At 41.4% G+C, this 17,030-nt stretch overlaps 1 protein-coding gene across 1 annotated transcript in view; it reads right to left on the reverse strand.

Moving 5' to 3' along the window:
* Positions 1–17,030, reverse strand: part of XRCC4 (X-ray repair cross complementing 4) — a 139,045-nt gene that overhangs the window by 41,127 nt on the left and 80,888 nt on the right. The gene's annotated exons all lie outside the window — the stretch shown is intronic.

Below are 17,030 nucleotides of genomic sequence, written 5' to 3' on the forward strand. Positions count from 1 at the left end.
TAGAAGACACCTGAGTCACAAAACAGATGTTTTAAAGTCTGCTACATATTTCATCCTTTCATTGGCAGAAGTCTTTTTGAATTAAAATCATTATTCTTTTAATCAAAAAAATTATTGAGAAATCAAGGGGGTTGCCATGGGAAGAATTTGCCAAACTATATATGAGCCAATTTGAACTTCTCTATGAATATTACACCTCTACTCTCTTGTATATGTTGTTACACCCACAAGTTTCAGCCAGCAAACCAGGGGCTCATCTTGACAATGGCACATTGGTGCCACGAGCCCCCAAAACCCTGCATTTGCACTCCTTTGTGTTATCCCCACACGAAGGAGCGAGTGTGGGGCATGCAAGGAGGAGTTCCCGTGCACCGTGGTGCCCACACTTCCTCATCTCCCTGTTGTTGTTTCCTCCAAGGGGCACAGCTTGACTTCCAAGCCCTGTTCCCTGGAGGAATTCCCATTTCTAATCTGAGAATGGAGAAAATAGCAGGGATCTTGGCCGTGGGCGACTCAGCCAGTGTTGGGAGGGGTGGCTGCTTTTCCCACTGCTGGCTGAGTTCATTTGCATGCCACCCCTATGGGGACGATACTCGGGGACCTGGCTGATGCTGGGAGGAGTAAATGCTTCTCTCGATGCCACCTGAATCCCTTTCTCCATGCTGAGAGGCGAAATAGGTAGGGGTGGAGCAATGCAATCAATGGATATGGCCATGCCCTCTGACATCATCAGGCCTGCAGAGGGCACAGTGGGGGGCAATTCGGTCAGCCCCACCTAATAATGGTTCCTCAGCCCTGCTCTATTGGAGATAAGGCATTCTATGCAAGAGAGTCAGTGGGCTAGTGGAGCAGGGATGGAGCACGCCATCCTTCCTCTATGCCCTGCATAAAAACTAAGCAGGCTACCAGAGGAGGAATCCCCGTCCTCTGTTTGCAGCATAGAAATGCTGTGTGTTGCTGCAGAACCACAGAAACCTACCTCTGCCAGTCCCAGCATGCTAGGGTTTTTGTTTTGTTTTGTTTGGAAGCTATTACCTCTTGTGGGGTTATTTATAAGGCTACACTACCACAGTCATGAAACCGGATGTGTAAATGCTGTGTATGTGTGAACAATGTGTAAATATAATATGTGTACAGATGAGATTGCAGCATCTTTGCAGAGGCAGCCCTAACAGTCAGGGGAGATTCAGAGTCCAAGAGGGAGAAGGGGGTTGCTGAGGTGCCATGGTTGCGGGAGACTGGCAGTCCCAGAGTGGAGGTTGTCCAAATGCAAGCTAATCAGTTGAAAAGTAGCCCATCAAGGCCCTCTTCACCCGTGGGAGTGCTAGGGCTGGAGGGGAGGAGAAATTAGAAATGTGAGATCCCAGGTGAGATGTCAGGCTCAGCGAGTGGAACAATGTCAACTCGTAAGGCGTTCCAAAAGGTTGGCCACACAGGGAAGGTTCCTCTGGAAAGACCCACCTTATGGGAGGGGCTTAACCAGCCACTCAGGTTGTTGAAGAGACGGCTGGTGCCAGTTTTCACTGCAACTATCTAATATAGTGCATTAGCTAAAAAAGAGTTGCTGATAGCTAAAGTGGTCCTGACTTTTGCAAAGCTGTCTAGAGACTTGTTACTCCCCTGCTGTTCATGGATTCTGATTGTAACCTGAGGCACTGCTGGTCTAACTATTCTTTGCATAATGAAAGCAAAAACAACTTCTCTGATGGAGCACAAAACAGTCCACAAAAGAGACCTGAAGCTGGGCACTTGTTGACAGTATGTGAGAGTGGGTGTGCTAGTACAGTATTTGAATAGCTAATGGGTATAGAATGTATTACCAAAATATTCCACAAACAGATCCACAAATTTAATCGTATGTCCACATGAATCCAAATTTCATTTTCCAGGCCTTTCCTCTTAAACCTAGGACAGCTTGCAAATGCAACATGTTTAGTGCTCCTCTTACAAAAAGGAAGGAAGGAAGAAAAAAGTGACACTTATTCCTTCAAAAGGAATACATTTTCATTGGGGCGATAAATGTGTCAAAGCTAACATAGCATTAATTTCAGAGCTCTGAAACTGGCTCAGATGTTGTAGTGCAATTTCTTTCATGCTACTTCATTCACAGCTTTGATGGATTCCACCTACTATTAACTGGGTAATTTCACAGCACATTACCTCTAGCCAATTAAGCAGGTGAACAGCCTTATTGTAACCCGTATGAGACTGCTTGGGTGAGGAACAAAAACAATGCAGATGACAGACTTTCTCCAGAGACAAATGTACCACCTACTCAATTTCTTAGGGACCTGACCTGTTCACCAGAGAACACAACACAAAGGGTGCCATTAATTGCAATGACACTTGCACCAGTTCCCAAGGGTCTCATGCAATGTTGCACATGTGGACTTCTTAGGCAAAAGAGCTTCCCCTTCCTCTCCTTCCCAGCCCACAACCCCCCCAACAACCTGTTCCATACCTCCCCAGAGCATCTTTTTTGGGGGGAGGGAACTGCAGGAGAAGGTGGGAACTGTTCATCCACCAGTGTCCTTTCCTTTGCCAACCAGATACTGTTGGATTTCACCCTAAGAAAGCATTAAAAAGAAAAACAACATGATCCAAATTCCATACTTCACAGAACCACAAACGGAACATTTCTGTACTATTCACAGTCTCTTCAGCTATACAGTGTTTATAGCCCTAATGCTTTACATTAAAGTACTATTAGATCCTTATGCTACTGAGATTACTTTCAGTATCTTAGGGTTGCAGGATCATTTACTTCTTAAGAGTTAAGCAGCTTTTAATACATTTTTAAAATTAGAAACTGTGCCCATACAAATAGAAAATTGGATCCAGTATTTTCCATAAATGGAAGACCTCTGTCACAATAAATATTAGGAGACTTTCAGATACCAAAGAGCTGATGAGTTACCCAAGAATTGTTATAATGTATTATTGACTTCTTGTCATTCTTAGAATAGACATATTGAAAACAATGAGACTTAAGGTAATGACCAACTAAATCCCCAGAGATTTCAATGGGTCTACCCTCATTCTGACCAAGCCTGGATCTAATCCAAGGTGTACAAGGTCCAAACTCATGCAGCATATCAGCAGTGTATCGGAATGTTTCACAACTTCAACTCCTGCATTCAAATGGCTCACTCACTGAGGTGGGGGGAGAAGTTGAACATCTTTCACAGGATCCATTTTTCATGTCACATTGAAAAGCAGACCTTGGAGTTTACAGCACTGATTATCTGGCAATGGCTCTCCAGGCCTTCAGGCAGAGGGCGTTCCCATCACTTGCTATCTGATCCTGTGAATTAGGATTGAACCTTGGACCACCTGCATGCAAAGCATGTGCTCCACTACTGAGCTATGGTCCCTCCATAAATCATAGGGCCTAGAGTAAGAGGGTGGAGAACAACTAAAGCATGGGTTCTCAACAAGGGGGGAATTTCCCCCCCGGGGGGGATTTTAGGGTTTCAGGGGGGAATTGGGACCACTATTCAGCAAAGTATGATGTCCTATAGATTATGTCTTCCTACACATGTTATTAAAAACGTTCATTGAAGTATGCTTCAGTAACTTCAGTAAAGTTTAGTCTAAGTAATTAGTTCTGAATATTAAAAAAAAACTAATTTTATTCAAGTTTTAAATTAAAATCTATCAACATTTTCTATTGCTATTAAATTTGTAAAACTCTACTATAAAAATAATCCAAATAAATGTATATGTACTAATAAAGAAAAAAAAATTAATATTATATGCATATTATTTGGAATGCACCTTTTGAGTTAGACTATCTTGGGAATTATATTCTGAACAATGGTGAAAGGGGGAAATGGAGCAAAAACGGTTGAGAACCACTGAACTAAAGGATAGGAATGTGTCTGGTAAAGGATATGAAAAGGATTAAAGGCACATAGGCTGCATTTCCCCTTCTAGGATAAATGCATCTCATAGACAATGGGCCCAATACATCTATAAGTCATAACTCAGGCTGAAAATGTATTTGGAATTAGAACCCACTGGACACCGCAACTCTTACTTCAGAGTAGACCTCCTTACAATTTCTTTGTAAATTGTACAAAAGCAATTGGGATTAAGGCCCTTTCTACACATAAGGGTTATCCCAGGAAAATGGAGGGATCATCCCTGCCTGCTTCCGGGATCCCCTGCGTGGCATTTGTATGCACAGGAACGATCCCAGGACGATCCCATGATATAGGGCTGGTGTAGACATGCCCTAAGATAGCAATGATTAGCTTGTTTCAATGGTATTTTGCCATAACTATCTTTAGTTAGATTGTGATATCATCAGATTGCCAGTCCATTTCTGGGTCCAATGCAAAGTGCAGGTTTGAACTTTTGAAGCCTTAAATGTTTGGGGCCAGGTTACTTGGAAGAATGTCTCCTTCTATGTTTTGTTGTTTATTCGTTCAGTCGCTTCTGACTCTTCGTGACTTCATGGACCAGTCCACGCCAGAGCTTTCTGTCGGCCGTTGCCACCCCTAGCTCCCCCAAGGTCAAGTCTGTCACCTCCAGAATATCATCCATCCATCTTGCCCTTGGTCGGCCCCTCTTCCTTTTGCCTTCCACTTTCCCTAGCATCAGCATCTTCTCCAGGGTGTCCTGTCTTCTCATTATGTGGCCAAAGTACTTCAGTTTTGCCTTTAGTATCATTCCCTCAAGTGAGCAGTCTGGCTTTATTTCCTGGAGTATGGACTGGTTTGATCTTCTTGCAGTCCAAGGCATTCTCAGAATTTTCCTCCAACACCACAGTTCAAAAGCATCTATCTTCCTTCGCTCAGCTTTCCTTATGGTCCAGCTCTCGCAGCCATAGGTTACCACGGGGAATACCATTGCTTTAACTATGCAGATCTTTGTTGTCTGTGTGGTGTCTCTGCTCTTAACTATTGCCAGTTATCAATCAAGCTGGTTGCCATAATCTTGGTTTTTTTGAGGTTTAACTGCAACCCAGCTTTTGCACTTTCTTCTTTCACCTTCTATGTTTCCCGACCTGGATATTAAGATAATCATATAAGCTTCTCCTCCAGGTGCCCCTACCAAATGAGGCAAGGTAGATGGCTACCAGAGAGAGGGACTTTTCAGTGGTGGCATCCTGTTTGTGAAATGTTCTTCCCAGAGAGGCTCACCTGGAACCTACACTATGTTCTTTCCAGTACCAGATGAAGACCTTTTTATTCTCCCGGGCATTTTAAGAACTGTTTATAGTGTTTTTTGTACTTCATGCCACTGCTGGTTTTAAAATTTGGTTTCATGTGTTGGAATGATTTTGTTCTTTGCTGTTATTTTTATATTGGTTTTATTCTGCGCAGTTTTCATTTCAATGTTGGTATTTTGTTTTTAATGTATTGTACACCACTCATAGAACTTTGGTTATTGGGTGGTTTAAAAGTACAGCAAATAAAATAAAATAAATATCATCACTAGAATTTCTCCAGTTAAATTTTCTCAGCTTTGATAGGGAACTTTTGTATCTCCAGAAATCAGGAAGAAATCTAGTTATTCTCAGCTACATTTAACACCTATTGATTACAAAGTTGCAAGAAAGTTTGGATCTAACTTTGGGAGTGGATGTGGCAGTGAATGTCGCTATGCAATATTATGAAAGTTCTAACTGACATGTTTGAGTTTTCCTGTTTCTCACACAATTATTACAAAATCCTGTGGATAAATCTTGTGCAACCTTTTACAACAGAGCTTGAACTTGTCAATTGTGCCTTAAAGTTGCCTAATCATTTCCTGAGTAGTTTTATATCTGAGTTACAAAAAGAACTTTTGTAACGCAGAAGGACTGAGGACTTATCTTTCTGTTTTCTAATGAAATCCCAACATAGAACGCAGAAGAATTATATCCATGATGTCAAACTATAGTACAACAGACTGGGTTCTAATTCTACATGAAGCCTTACATCTTTGTAACTCCCAACATAATAAATCTATAACTGATTCTAGCCAGTGCTATTTGGATAAGTGTAATGAATAACAGTATATATTCTCATACAAACACACACCACTCATCTTGATTATTTTTAATCACTGCTTTCAACTTTCTGCACTCTGAATCATAATTTGCTATTTCCTGTTGTCATACTAGGAAACCAATATATAAACTCTGATTCAACTAAGTCCAGTGTCTGCCGGGGGGGGGGGGGGGCGGGGGGGGAAACACCTTAAAGGCAAAGAAAAAATTTCAACTGTATTAATCTACTTCTATGTTCTTCCAGCATGTATTGTTGATATTTCTTCCATCTTTGCCCCTCAATCCTGACCCTATTCCCAAACTGAAAAATACAAATTACACACATGAAGATGTGAACTTCAGCTCTCTCTCTCTCTCTCTGTGTGTGTGTGTGTGTGTGTGTGTGTGTGTGTAGAAAACACAACTATCTTCTAATGGAAAAACTGGAAACACTGAAGGAAAAATGGGAGAAGAACTCCTATGAAATGCTTTATCCTTCAGAATGAGTGAAGTAATTTTTAAAATAGTGCTTGAAAATAATAATTACAAAGCCAATTTACAAAGATGAAAATGGCTTTAGGTTCAAAAGTAGTAATGTTAGTGATTTTGGCACAGCTGCTCCAGTATTTGACAGGATTACCACTCTTAGCACTGATGTTGGGAAAGTATTTTAAACTTTTGGAAAATACCAAGCTTTGGGTTGACAAAATCAAAACAAACAAACAAACAAACAACAATAATAGAAACCATGGGAAATCAGGCCGACACAGCTTCTGTGAGTAAGCAGAAGGTGCCTTTGAATGATTTTCTGTGACCTCCCCTTTCTGCTAAGCCCCAAACACCAGAGCCTACTCAACAGGATCCCCCTCCCCCAACCCTTAAGGGAGATTGGGGCAGGGAGGACCTGGAGACTGGAGAGAAGGGAAAATTCTGCTTCCGTGTACCCCTTTCCATGGACAGATTTTCGGATCCTACCCATTGTCAGTTGTTTGAGACAGGAGTACAAACTGGAGTCTATCAAGTATAGTGCTCCTACAATCTGATGGGAAGGTCTTCCAACCTTTCACAAATGAAGATATGTGCACTCTTGTGCATGTGTGGGTGGGGCTTGAGTGGGATCTGGTAGACAATGACAAGGTTGCACAGCCCAGGCGCAAATGTTCCACGAATAGAAATTGGGAAATGAAAGTGCATGCAAGAAAATGGCTCCAGATAACGAAAACATTGACAAGCCACATGCTACATGGCAAGTCAAGTATATATAATGCATACATATATCCAATTATCTTGCACATTAATACCATTTAGGGGACACTGATCTCATTTTATAATTGAACAACAATCAGCAAATACATTATGTTTGGGGTGAATGAATTGTTTGCTTACATTTTGAAAAAAAAAGATTAAAAAATGAAATGTATGCCTACTTCTTTGCTTGTCTTTGGTACTACCATAACTAATAGGGTTTCAAAAAGATAGAGGTATACAGACTACACTGGTAAGCAGCTTGTTTGTAAGAGAGAGAGAGAGAGAGAAGAGGCCTATATAGTTGTTTGCTGAAAACTGGGATGACTGGAGGATGAAGTTTTCCCCAGGTCAGGGTTACGAAGGCAAGGAATGAAAGGTTTGTGTGTGTCCATGTGTGTGTGTGTCCGTGTGTCCGTGCATTTTCTACCTGTCCACCTGGTCCTCCTCTCTGTTCCATGCAATTTCCTTTGATAGCCTATTCGTAGGATATAAAGCAGGCATGAGGAATCTCCAGCCAATGAGCCTGATGCAGCCTACAAGAGTTCCCCATCCAGCCCACTCCCCTCTTCCCCAAGCTCTGCCCTTATGCCCAAGCAGGGAAAAGCTCTTTCTTAGATCAGCAGCAGATTGGAGTTAACCGCAAACAATATGTTGAACTTTGGAACTTTGTTTAGCACCAAACCAGTTCGTTATATTTCTTTGTTATGCATTTGAAGTTCAAGTACCAGCTTCTCCATACACCCTTTACATGAAATAAGAACTCTGTTTTATATAACTGAAAATAGTTAGCTGCTGTAATGCCAGTGGCAATGAAATTTACAGGAAAAAGAAATTCTGTGCAATCCATTTAGAACTTCCACAGCATGATCAAAGGCTTGTACTATGAAAATTATCTGATGCTATTGTCATGAAACATAATGAGCATCCGAGAGCCATCACATCATATTTAATAAACATGACATGAAAGGTTTACGCAAAACGAATGTCCTCTAGCTGGCTGCTATAATTGAAAGCACACTATGCTGCACACTAGATAGAGAGCCCCCGATTTCATGGTGGCAAGGGAAAAATGAATAGTTAAGTGCAAGTAAACAGAAATGATACCATAGGTCTAGCTCTCTGGCCTCACACTATAAGGAATAATTAATAGAAAATGTATTCCTGCGTTCCCCCACAAAATTGCAAAAAATATATATAACCATTTTGCAGACAAAATTCACAGTAACCTGGCAAATTACTCCTTGTCCAGTAGGTATTCCACCTCCACCCCAATCAGGCCCCAATCCGGGGAGTATGCGCAAGGTGATCACTGCTGGAGCAAAAGGACTCATGGCCCTCCTCAGGCGTTGTGACCCTCCCTTGAAAAACTGTGCTCCCCCCTCCGGCAATTAGGCTTTTAAAAGGCTTCTACTGCCACAAATGCAGGTTTCCAAAAAGCCTAACTGCTGTGTCTGTGTATGGGGCGGAGGAGGGAGCTGGAGGGACAAAATTGTGGGGGGAAGGGGGGAAGAGAGAGAAAAATGTGGAAAGAAAGAAGAGAGAAAGGGGAAGTGTGTGTGTGTGTGTGTGTGTGTGTGTGTGTGTGTGTGCGCGTGTGTGCGCACGTGTGCATGTGTGGGAGAGAGTTTGGGGTGGTTCTAACCTGCACATCACTGCCATGGTCCCCAAATGTTTTGCCATGAGAGAATTCAGTACCTGGGCTAAAAATAAAAAAGGAGTACTTCAAGATGCAGTGTGATGTAGTGGTTGGAGTGTTGAACTGGGATTCAGGAAATCTAATTCTAGTTACTACTCAGGCCATGAAGCTCACTTGGTGACTTTGGGCCAGTCACAGACTCTTAGTCAACCCTACCAGGAAGGAGTGTTGTTTCGATGGAAAAGATGGAGAGGAAGAGGATCTATACATGACAGAGGTGTACAGAATTATGCATAGTATAGAGAATGTGAATACAGAGATGTTTTTCTCCTCATCTCATAATGCTAGAACTTAGGTCATGTCTACACCTTAAGGGTGTAGAGGAAGGAAGGGGGAGGATCACAGGCTTACCTGCTTACATGATCCTCCCCCAGTGTCTTGACAGCCGCACAACATCCCAGAAGGGAAGGGACGGTGTGGGTGCCATTTTATTTTTTTTAACAAGGGAGAAGGAGCACAATTACACTTCGCTAAAAATGTGAGTAAAAATAATAATAATGAACTCACTCCCCTCTGCCATCCCTGGGATGACAAAATTGCTGCCCCACCCCCATGGGCACAGAGCTACCCTGCATGGCTCCGTGCCCATTTCAGGCCCTGGGAGCCTGCACCACACCAGCTGTGGTGCTTGGGTTGGTCCCAGGACCCCGGCAAGAATTCGGATTACTGGGCAACCAGTTATCCAGGGGAAATGGAAACGACATCCCTGCCTGCCGCCGGGATTCCCTGTGTGTGATTTTGATGCACAGGGATGATCTAGGGATGACCCGGGGAAAAAGGGCTGGTGTAGACATGACCCTGGAGTCATCCCATGAAGCTGATCACCATATCATAATATGGAAGGAAATGTACATTTTAGAGTTTGAGTTTTGCTCTACAGATGCCTGTGTTTCTGGACTTATCTTCCTTTGCCTTCAGTTCTTACTGCTTTTTCCGGCTTCTAGGATGATTCAGATATTTCGGGGACTACTTGCTGAAGTTTCCTCTAGTCAGATATAAACTAGGAACCTAAATTGTGTTATCACTTGATTTGCTCATAAAATTAATCATGTTCGCAATATTTAATTTTTAGAGTATAGTTTATTCAGACAATAATTACAAATATACTAACAGGCTTCACTTTTTAAAGTTTTCAAATATAATGATAATTTTATGAGCAAACCAAATTACAAACGTACATTCCTAAAGTGGGCTTCCACAACCTGATGCCCTACAGATGTTTTTGACTACCATGCCCCACATTCCTGTCCAGTGGTCATCCTGTCTGAGATTGATAGGAGCTAGAAGTCCAAAATATTTGGTGAGCACCAGGTTCGGGAAAGCTGTCCTAGAGCAACAAAATGACTTTAGATCTGTAAAAAATGCTTTTTTAAAAAAAAAGTATGGCTAATTTTTCAATTTCCCCAAAAATTTCAATTTTCCCAACAGAAAAAAAAACCCTGGGTATTCTCCCCCATGGCTTCAAAATTTCTGGAAATTTTATATCTCTAATCCTCAGAGGCAGGATGCCTATGTACACCAGTTGCTTGCGAACATAGGCGGGAGGATGCTGCTGCACTCATGTTCCGCTTGTGGGTTTCCGGTCGGCAGCTGGTTGGCCACTGTATGAACAGAATGCTGAACTAGATGGACCCTTAGTCTAATCAGGTATGGCTTTTCTTATGGTCTTATGACCAAGGAAGCTGCTTTAGGATCTTAGCAAGAAAACAAGTGGGTTAGAAATATAATAATAACAATAATAATAATAATAATAACAACAACAACAACAATAACAACAACAACATCCCCTGAGGCATAGTTTCCCAATAAACTATCTCTAATCTAGTCACCTTCCAGAACATATCATGAAAAGCATAGGCACCAATACTGTCTTGCTTCACCTTGTTAGGAATAATGTTAAAAGAATTTGCATGTGTCAATGTGTGTGGTTTTTAATGTAGGGTAAGCAGGCATCTTACAAGTGTTTCAAGAAATCTGTGCAGAGAGAGTTGGGTTTATCATATTGTATAATCAGTTGTAAGAATAAACAAGAGCAATCCATCCACATGAGCACTGCAAGAGAGAAAGTAATGTAGTTTTCACCTTAACTTTCCTTTACTTCGAAGACTAATTCATGCAAAATTATGATTTGCATAACTTACAACATACTTCATGACTGATATCGTAATTTATGTCAAAAATTTAGTATTTATTCAGCATTTTGAGGTAAATATTACGGCTTAACGTGTTGTGTGAACCATGACTTAGTGTTTCTTGTGAACCATTCCTAACCATGGTGAATATATAACCATGGTTTAAACATGCTCACTAACCACTCGCTGAAAAGGTGTCAGTGGCCTAATCATGGCTTAACATGTTGTTTGAACAGGCCCAACGTGTATTACCTAGGCATCAACACCACTTCAAAGTATATACAGTTCTTTTCATGATTTTTCCCTATACTAGAGTCTGTACTGGCGCTGGTCAGATTCCTGCCTGAGGCCACTCTTGACACTCTCCTGCCGAGGCCCAATTGTAGGAAAAATCTATAGAAATGTCTCCTCCTCATCTTTCAGCACATTGCGCATAATAGTTTTGTCTGTGACCCCATGAGCCACGGATCAACAGAAAACGAGTGATTTAGCTTGCTAGAAAGAAATGCCCCTGCAGGGATGAACTAATTTTGAGTGCTACGATGTACACCGGATGAACTCACAGTAATGAAAATAGTTACTTCATTTTACTTGCAAGGATAAAGGAAGCAAAGCAAATTGATGAAAATGGATTCAGATATATAACAACCTAATTCTATAAAAAGCATGTTGTTGTTTTTCATATACAGCTGTGCTAGAGAGGCGGTCAACTGAGAAAAAGTGTATTTGTACAATTTTCATGCAAGCAGCCTATTAAAACAGCCCTGAATGCTGCAGAGGCAGAAAATGGATATGAGGAATTCAACTCTCCTAAAGACCTTGGGTCATCGGTTCAAGAAGGACAATGTACATTTGCCTGTTGCAGTTATGACTTCCTTGCATTATCACAGGCTGTACAAATGGATAGTGAGTGAGTAGAGATGTCCACGGTTTGTAGGGCTTATTCACGCAAGCAGTTTCCCCTATACCCAAGAGGCAGTAACTCCTTATTGATCTGTGTGTCTGTAGTCATGCATCAATGTTGGACTGTACATTAGGGATGGTGTAGGAATCTGTCTGGGGAACATTGGTGGGGTGGGGGGTCAGGTCCAATGACTTTTTGGCAGCTTGACCCCCCAGACTCCAGCTTGCTTGTCCGTGAACTGGACCGACTTGAGCTGTGTGAGTCAGGCCAGTTTGCGGACTTCCGCCACCAGCACCACTGCATACAAACCCCTCCTGCCTGTCCTTGGTGATGCTGACACTGACAAGGAGAGCATAAAGGGTTTGCACGTGGCAGCAGTGGGTGGCAACGGTAGGGCACCGGGAAGGAGAAGGGAAGACTTGTGCACAGCAACCCATCATGGCTGGGAGTATGTACACACACACAAAGCATATTTCATGGTGGAATCTAGCATGCAGTGCAGATTTAATTTGGAAGCTGAAGAGTTAAAATTGGTCCATTTGAAACGGAGGGATTTTGCAACATAGCCACTTGTAAATTTATGGTTGCGCTTTCTAATCTGCTGCACCATGTATAAATCATGGCAATATTTATAATGCACAAATTGCCACCACAGAAGTCACATTTTCTGGCTCAGCTGGCATGTGGGGCTGCATTTAACCAATATTCTACAAAATTATCTAAACTTTTAATAAAAGAGAGGGGATTAATGGGGACAATGTTATTGACCACAAGATTATAAAGTTGTGATAGATTTGTCCAGAAGGGAGGTTAGAAGTCAATGCATATGTAAACTACACTGTTCTTAATATCTTTCTGGCAAAGATTACATTACATCCATAGATGTACATAATTGTCCTCTGGGATATTCTTGGAAGATTTGAGGTGGATATATATTTACTATATATGAATTCTATGGACAGGTGTGAATAACAATAGAAGGTAATATAAAGCATCTTGTTAAAATCAATTCAAAGTTGTTTACAAATATATAGCACTGTTTTTTAAGGTAGCTGGCATTAGGGAAAGTTCTTAAAAGTATTCAAGCAAGGTCTCATAGGCCTTGGAGGATATTGTAGTATGAAAGCAGTATATAAAAGGCAGGAGCCACACTACTGCTTTATAGCGGTATTGAAGTGCACTGACAACTGTTGGGGCCCATTGACACATATCATATACCACTTTCATAGTACTATATCCTGCTTGGTGTAGATTAGGCCTTAGTCTTGGTTTTAAAAAATACAGGCCCACCAGGTAGCAGCATGGAGTAGAGATGTATGGTACATAACATGGCTGTTGGTGGTTGGATAACCTAGTAGGTTTTGGGGGTAAAACTCCAACACCACCAGTTCAAACTTTACATAAATATTTGAGCTGGGTTGAATAAAACTTTCTCCATCTGCAAGGATTTTGTATGACACTGCGGCTGAAGACAGAAACTCAAAGAGGGCAGGGCTCCTGCAGCTTTAACTGTTGTGATGAAGAGGGAATTTCACCAGGTGCTGCATGCATACAAATGACACTTGTTGAAATTCCCTTTTCTAAATAACTGTTAAAGATACAGGAGCCCTATCCTTTTCACATTGGCACCTTAGTTTTAGGCAAAGTCTGTCCCCCATGCTGCCCCCCCCACCCCGATAAAACAAGGGTTACCTGTGTTAAAATGGTCTAGAAGCACACTATACAGGTTCTAAGAAGGCCTTTAAATTACAATAAGTAAATCTTTCTGAAGTGCAATGACATGCTAACAGGCAAGTTCGAAAGAAAATAATAGCTTTTTTAAAAGGGTGACTGTAGTGTAAACTTCATACTCTCCCTGGGCCATGAAAAAGGTTGATGCCTTTTAAAGTGGCATCTAATTTCACAGAGTTAAACCTTTCCAGTAAAATATGGCTTCATGTGAGACAGTAATGCCAACGTCTGCATGGCTCTCTGAGAAAGCTGAAATTCAAGATAAGCCAAAGCTTTTGCTACTTGAATCATTGGTGGTAGCAAACCACATTTTAAACAAAGGTTGAATTCAGTGTTTAAAAATGTGAGCCACAGGCAATAAATTAGGCAAAAAAGAGATATAATCCCAAGGGAATCCATGATGTACCGCAGACTTGCCATGCTTTTAAGGAGGCAGGGGGTTATCAAAAGAAAAGCTGTTTATGCCCTCCACAACATTTTGAAGAAAATCCTAGGCAACTTAAGCCAGACGTTTCCCAAGGAGATAATATAGATGGCTGAAAGGAGGAGGAACAACATGCAGTGCACTCAAAATTCTCATGAGAGCTTCTTGGGAGAGAAGGTCAAGGTCATATCCACAAGGAGGGGAAAACCTAATTTTGATCCCTTAGGTTTCCACTGATCTCAACAGAGCGTTTTTGAATTTGCCCTTGCTTGTAACCCATTCTGGTTCTGAGAGAGACGATTTTTGATACCAGCTGCAAAGCCCTGGGTTCCAAGACATTAGTAGCTGAAATAGACCTAGCAGTAGTCATATGCTTTCCATGAACTACATACGTTCCTGGTCTGAACTGCAACTAGATAGGTTGGCTTCATGAAAATGGCATAACTCCTCCAGTTAAAAAAATTCAGAAGCCCAGTCATCCGTAAATCTGCATGCTACTTCGCTGAACAGATATCTCTGTTCAGATGTCATTTAAATAGCTCCGAAGTGCATTAGTTAAGACTAGGAGGGGGAGAACCTGGTTCAAACCCTCACTCAGCCAAGACTTAGATCAGTATGCATTTCTCTTTCTGACCTATCTCACAGGGTTGTCGTGAAGACAAAGGGGTGGAGCAAACTCCTTGGAAGAAGGATGAGGTAAAAACACACAAAGAGCCCCTGTATGGCTAATAGCTCTGCGATCACCTAACTAATCCCATCAGTCCCACCCAGATTACTATTGCATTTTTACCATTCTCCAGTACCTCATGCATTTCTTGGGATCATGGATTCTCTCCTCACAGTCACTAGTTCTAGGATTTTGGATCATTGGTCAACCACTAAAATGCTATCAGTATGTGTACTCCTTAAAATTCTGCAATCTCAAATGAGAAAATTGCTCAAGATGAAATTTACATAATTTATTTATTATATTTAGACCCTACTTTCCCTCCCCTAGAAATTTAGGAAAAATCAGGGAAAAACCATAGCCTCACTAATGGTTCTTCTTTCCCCCATGTGTTCAACAGAGGTTCTCTCCAGCTTTCTCTACCTGTTGATGGGGGAATTTTCAGAATTCTCAGTAGGCAGGATTGGGCTGTTTTCATGTGATGAGATTAATGCATAGTCAGGCTTGAATTAAATCTATTTTCCCCCCCTCCCCAGAACATATCTTATTTTAAAATCCTGGATCATATTCTAAAAAGCGTTCATCTCAGACTTTCCCACTAAATTTATTTATCCTCACAACTAGACAGCAATGTCAATCCTTAATGTTCCCAATGTTACAGCTGGGGGAATTCATCCAGAGAGCTGCTTGCCCATGGCCACCCAGTAAGTCCATGCCTGGGCTGGGATTTGAACCAAGATTTTGCAGGTCCAAGTCTAACAAACGATTCACTGGACCACACTGGCTTTCAGATCCAGATGCAGCATGAGTCATGACCCTGCAAACAGGCTGAAGGTTCTTTGCTGTAGCTAGGATAAACTTATCATGTATATTTCCTAGTACTGAAAAGGAGTTGGCCTTTTTCCTTTTTTGAGTCCGCATGCAAAGTTCAACCTCGCTCCATTCCAAGGCGTCTGTTTTATTATGAAAAGGGTATAAGGTAACGAATGCCAGTGCTATAATCTCAGAAAGCTTCACTGCTTCCAAAGCTGTCCCTCAAGACTCATTTAACCCATTTCCAGAACTTCTGTCTCCAGCACCATGTCCTTCGTTTTATACTCATCTGATTACAAATCAATCGATATGTTAGAATCATTTCTGTACCAAATACGGTGATGCAAGAAACTGCTACCCTCGTATTACTATGCTATTATAGCTGTCATGAAAGAGTCATCACTGCCGGTAACCAGATTTGGGGGAAATAGTGAAAACATTCCGTGTTATCAACGGAAGGTAACTGGTTGTTCAAACAAGCCTTTCTACAACAATCTATGGTGGTCTTTATTAAACCATGACACTTCTAATCCGATTTGCAGTAGTAAGTCTTATCACATCTCAGACCATTTTTTCATAATTGATTTGTTCCCATATTTTCATAGACACTTAATTATTTGTAAAATGCCAGATATTCTAGTTGATTGTCATTTTCAGAATTCATTTGCCACGTATTTTGAAAGATCGGTTTTCGATAGTATTAATCTGCTCTCTCCAGAAGCTCTGATGTACTCAGTGATTCCATTCACCAGGGGATCATTTGAAAATGCTTTCACAAGACAGCAAGAGTATTAAAAGGACTGTCTTCCAAAACAGAACCCCAAGGTAACAATCCTATGCACCATTAGGCTGCTTAAATTCCAGTGACTTCAATGAGATCTAAGTAGCCTAACTGCAAGTTGGATTTCAGCCCAAGAAACTTACTTGACTGCTTATTTTATAAATATGGTGAAATAGCTCTTCACATACTGTGCGCTACTTCATTTGAACTGAAAGTTAACATGAACTATGAACTAGATTTGTGCAGCTATGAATTTTATTTTCCCTGTTACTTTAGTGGTCACTGCCATTTTCTCATTGCCTTTTTTTGTCCCATAAAAAAAGGATGAGAACCAGGGTCATGAAGTGTACTGTGACACTGCAAGCAAAAAGATAATATGGGGAATAAAACCACAAGATTCCATAACTTCAAATATACATTGATGGGGAAAGGTCACCAAAAGGGATTCCCCCTCCCCCTAAAAGATAAAGATTACTCAATAACATCTGAATGTCATTTATTTGTATTTACTTTATTTAGAATACAATCTGAAGGGCAAGGAGTCTGAAGGATGGAGCACTCTGATCTCAGAGGTTCTGTCCCCTCCAAAGTCCTGCTGAGCTCATGGCAGCAGGGTGCAAGGAATGATGGAGGGATTTTTTGCCTCTCCATCCTCTG

This window comes from Elgaria multicarinata, chromosome 6 (assembly GCF_023053635.1).
Source record: "Elgaria multicarinata webbii isolate HBS135686 ecotype San Diego chromosome 6, rElgMul1.1.pri, whole genome shotgun sequence".
Taxonomy (NCBI): Eukaryota; Metazoa; Chordata; class Lepidosauria; order Squamata; family Anguidae; genus Elgaria; species Elgaria multicarinata.